This window comes from Rattus norvegicus, chromosome X, assembly GCF_036323735.1.
Source record: "Rattus norvegicus strain BN/NHsdMcwi chromosome X, GRCr8, whole genome shotgun sequence".
Lineage (NCBI taxonomy): Eukaryota > Metazoa > Chordata > Mammalia > Rodentia > Muridae > Rattus > Rattus norvegicus.
In genome coordinates this window covers 72361514-72366516 of record NC_086039.1, presented here as the reverse complement: position 1 = coordinate 72366516, position 5003 = coordinate 72361514, and the positions used below count along the sequence as shown (strand labels likewise).

At 39.4% G+C, this 5003-nt stretch overlaps 1 pseudogene; it reads right to left on the bottom strand.

Annotated features, from left to right (window-relative positions):
* Positions 1-2658: 2658 nt before the first annotated feature.
* Positions 2659-4784, bottom strand: Ergic2-ps1 (ERGIC and golgi 2, pseudogene 1; annotated as a pseudogene).
* Positions 4785-5003: the final 219 nt, after the last annotated feature.

The following is a 5003-nucleotide window of genomic DNA, read 5'->3' as shown; positions in this document are numbered from 1 at the left end:
ATATGGGAAGAGAGAACCTTAATCCAGAAAATTGCCTCCACCAGACTGGCTTGTAAGCAATCTGATTGGGGGAATTTTCTTGCTTAATGATTGATTAGGGACAGGACACATCACTGGAGATCATGCCACCCCTGAGCACGTGGTCCTGGGCAAACTGAGTAAGTAATGGTAGACAAGCCACTGAGCAGAGCTCCACATGGCCTCTGATTCAGTTTCTGCCTTGAGTTCTTGCCCTAAGGTTTCACAATGGACTGTATGCTGTAAAGTTAAAACAAATCCCCTCTAAGCTGCTTTTGGTCATGTTGTTTATCACAGCAATAGAAAAGCTAGAGCAGATACTCTGAAAGCTCTGGTGTAGTTCTGGATGCTATTAAATACTGTTTCTGATGCTAATACAATATCCTCCAAGTCACATGATGTACAGCTTCTAGTGTTCTTATAGAAAAACTGACATGTGAAGTTACAGAGTGCTTGTGCCTCTGCTTCAAAATTTTAGTTTCCTGCTTGTCTTGTTATGGGAACCCAGCGCACTCTTGATGACCAGAAAGAGTCTCTGTAAAACACTGATCACTCGTGGAATATGTTTTCTTAAATAGTGTTCTCTGGATGAGTGGATTGAGTGTAGCCCATCTAGGATAAATCAAATCATGCACTTACCTTGTCTCTTTTCTTCCGGGGAGACTCTATATCAACTTGCAAGCATGCATCTTCTAATTTTATTGCACTTAATTAATTAATCAATCAGTTCTCTTCTACCACATGAGTTTTGAGAATCAAACTCAGGTCATCAGGTTTGGTAATAGTCACCTAGTCACTGCCTGAACCATGTCACCAGCCCCTGTGCATGTTGTTGAAAGGAGCAAGCTGCTTCTCCACCTGCAGCTGAACTTCTTTTTTTTTTTTTTTGGTTCTTTTTTTTCGGAGCTGGGGACTGAACCCAGGGCCTTGCGCTTCCTAGGTAAGCGCTCCACCACTGAGCTAAATCCCCAGCCCCTGCTGAACTTCTGTGCTATGGTTCTTGCTCAAATATTCAGCAGAAGCATATACATTTTTTGGAACAGTAATTGTTCTCTTATTGGGGATTTATTCAAGCTGATGAAGAGAATTTGTTTCAAGGTGGGACAAATGTATCATAATGTTTAGCTAGGTCTTCCATAAAGTCGACTTACTATATATCATTTGTTGATCAGGAAAGCAGATAATCTCATGTGTATGTAAAATTCTTAGTAGGCTGTAGAGGATTAATAAGATATCTTAAAATGAGACCTTTTCTTTGCTTTTGTGAATCTCTGGCTTCTCAGAAAGGTACGTGATTATTTTGATTTCTTTTTTTTTTCTCGGAGCTGGGGACTGAACCCAGGGCCTTGCGCTTGCTAGGCAAGCACTTTACCATTGGGCTAAATCCCCAACCCCACATGATTATTTTGAAATGGTACCAAATTGCTGTAGTTTTAAGCCTATCTGCTACATGCATCTTCTATGCCAGTCCCTGAAACCAGCTCCTTAAACTTGTCTGTAATCCCTATTATTTACACACTAATATTTTCTGTTTGGCATGTCTTTTCCTGTTTCACTTACTGAAAGCCCATGCATTCATTAATAACACTGCACTTTAAAAGTTACCTATTAATTGATTACCAAGTCAATAGAAAATGTTCTCATAAAGTCCCAAGGATCAAAATGTCTGGCCTGGTTATTCTCGAACACAGTCCACGTAGCCATTGTGCTTTTTAAAATGGTTTACACATTTTATTCTGCCATTATCTTTTAAAAACTAAAAATGTATATATTTGCATTTATCAGTACTCCTCTCTTTAAATATTTTTTCACTTCTATCCCCCAGGCTCTGGTTTCCATAGTATCCATTTTCCATGACAGTATAAGAGGTGCTATGCTCACCAGACACTGCCTGGGCTGACTCACCATTAGCTGCATAATTTCCTCTAGGACTTTTTGTAACAGATACAATACACATATACAGGACTTTGGTTTTTTCTTTTTAAAATAAGCATATTTCCAGGTTCTCACATTTTCTTTGAATATACTGCACAGCATCTTATTATTAAGAAGGTATTATGTCTCAGGGAAAAATGTTCTGTTTTGTCTGTCTCTACTCAGGAGGTGCTAACTATGGGTGCCTTGCCCACAGTATTCTCTTCTGAAATAGTTATTACTTTCTAAAAGAGATAAGTGCTTAGTGTCTGTGTGGCTATCATCAAAGAGGACAGAATAGATGAGCTTGTAGGATTCAGGTCTGAAATGACAACAATCTATTTCTACTGTAAAATCTCCAGTTTTTATGTAATGTACCCATTGTTGAAAAGATTCTTCCAAATAATACCAAGAGGGCTCCTTAGTGACTGTCTCCGTGAGAGAACTAAATTAGTGTTAATTTCAAAGATGGGAGAAGAAAACCACTGGCTGAAATCATCGTGGCCAAGTTAATTAAAGCAAGCAATTCATTAAAGCTTTTAAATTCATGTACGGGCTGCCTTTCCCCTAAGGTGGGGTTTAAGAGGTCAGCATTGGATGTGTAAGGTTAGAGGTGAGGATAGCCCAATCCTTGAGAAACAGAAGTTTAATCATAAACAGGAGTGAACCTAGTTTGGTTTTACCATAAGAAGGCTTTTAAGTCTAAAATGGAGGCAGGCTGGTTCTTCAGTAGTATTTTATAAATATCCCAGAGACTCAGTGGCTGCCTGCAGGATAGTTCTTCCCTTCCCCTCAGAGAGAATTGATGGATGTCTGCTGAAATCTTAATATGTTTGCAGATTTGTTGGCACAACTGCAATAAAATATTGCAATATCTGCTGTGATCTATAGACCTCTTCAGATTCATCCAAAGGGATCAATAATTTCCCAACAAGCTCCTCGAAAAGAAAAAAAAATCTGTGAGAAAAGTTGTAAGAATCATGGTTGACAAGCACCACCCAGTGTGCATGCCCTTGAGGAAGTGGGATTGCCTTGCCCACAGTTATGTGAGAAAATCTGCTTTAATAGTATACAGATGGCCATGGATTCTGCATACATCTGGAGAGAGTGATGAATCAACTTCCCCTGGTGGGAGTGCTGTTGATGTGCTTTTTTTTTTAAATGTTTATTTTATATATGTGAGTGCACTGTAGCTGTCTTCAGACACACCAGAAGAGGGCATCAGATCCCATTACAGATGGTTGTGAGCCACCATGTGGTTGCTGGGATTTGAACTTGGGATCTCTGGAAGAGCAGTCAGTGCTCTTAACCACTGAGCCATCTCTCCAGCCCTTGATGTGCTTTTTAAATCACCTTTGAACAGTACATCTTGAAGAAGGTGCTCTTCTGCTATGTACTCTGAATCAGCTGCTACAGCTGCTACATCCTCTGCCATAGTCCTGCTGTGCTGAAAAGTCAAATATTGCTGGTCTATGAACTTGACCATCTGCAGACACAACCATTTTTCTGCTAAATCCAGTGATCTACTCCAACATACTGATAATTAATTCCTGGTGACAGTTATTGCTATGTGGATTCTCAACTTGCTAGAAAAGTCCTTGTCTACTTCATAGTCATACTTCAATCATTTATCTTGATATGCTGACAATGGTCTATACCCATGGTATTACTTCAAGAAATTATACCTTCACTTTTTTTAAAAGATATCTTTTTAGTTTTTGAAATTAAAATATGACACACACCTCCATTTCTTCCCATGTAACCCTTTGTTCTCTCTCAAATTCATAGCTTCTTTTTAAAAATAGTTGTGTTTTATAACATAACATAAATATAAAAACTCAATCTTCTCAGTGTATTTCATGTTACATAACATATATATATACATATGTCTATATGTATATATAAAATATTTTCAGGACTACCCATTTGGTATTGGATAACCAATTGGGTGCTTTTCTCTGAAGAAGACATTTTCTCTTGCTCTCAGCATTTCTTAGTTGCCTATAGACCTTTAACATTCTTTTTTTTTTTATTCATTTATTATATATAAGTACACTGTAGCTGTCTTCAGATACACCAGAAGAGGGCATCAGATCCCTTTACAGATGGTTGTGAGCCACCATGTGGTTGCTGGGAATTGAACTCAGGACCTTAGGAAGAGCAGTTGGGGCTCTTAGCCGCTGAGCCATCTCTCCAGCCCCGACCTTTAACATTCTTGTTTAGGTCTTATTTAAGTAACTGTGCCAAAGAGACTCCATGGGTGTTGCTTCTAAATATTTCTAAGAAACACAGTCTCATGGCAAAGTTCTTTTTTTTTTTTTATAGTATAGAATAAGAGTTTATTCAGGGCATGAGAAGGGGAGTCATGAGGGTAGTAGAGACAGAGAAAGGCGGGGGTGGGGGGGTAGAGACTGGCCATGAGCATATGGAGAGAGATGGGGGAAGGGAATGGGGAGAGAGTGGGAGCAAGAAGGGAAGAGCAGGAGAGAGCAAAAGCCATGGCAAAGTTCTTATTTCTGTGATTCTTACATCCTTTCTGCTTATCCCCTTTTGCTATGATCTCTAAGCCTTAGGCACAGGAGTTGTGTTGTGGATAGATTGGTTGGGGCTGGGCATTAGGCATTGTTCTCTGAAGTTTGATTAGTTGTGGTTTTCTGTAATGGTCTCCTGTTGCAAAGAGATATTTACTGGATTAGGGGTGTGAACTATACTTACCTGTGGATATAAGGTTAAATATTTATAAGGTAGTTAAAGATTATGCTGGTTTAGTAAAGTACTGGTTGTAGACTCTTCTCCAAGATCCATGACTTCATTAGCTCCAGATAGTTGGTTTGATTTCCAGTACCGGACATGATTTCCATTTTGCTGAGTAGGTCTTAAGTCCACATAGAGAGCTCTTGGTTACCACCAAGTGCTGCTATTGCACCCTTAGGGTTATTGTGCCATGCTGGTCATTGTTGTAGTTCACAAACATTATAGCTAGGTAGGACAACTGATTGCTTTCCTTCCTTGGAAGTTTGCATGGCAGTTCCTAGTACCAAAGTGCCTCAGGGAGGAGGCTTTCAGGTCAC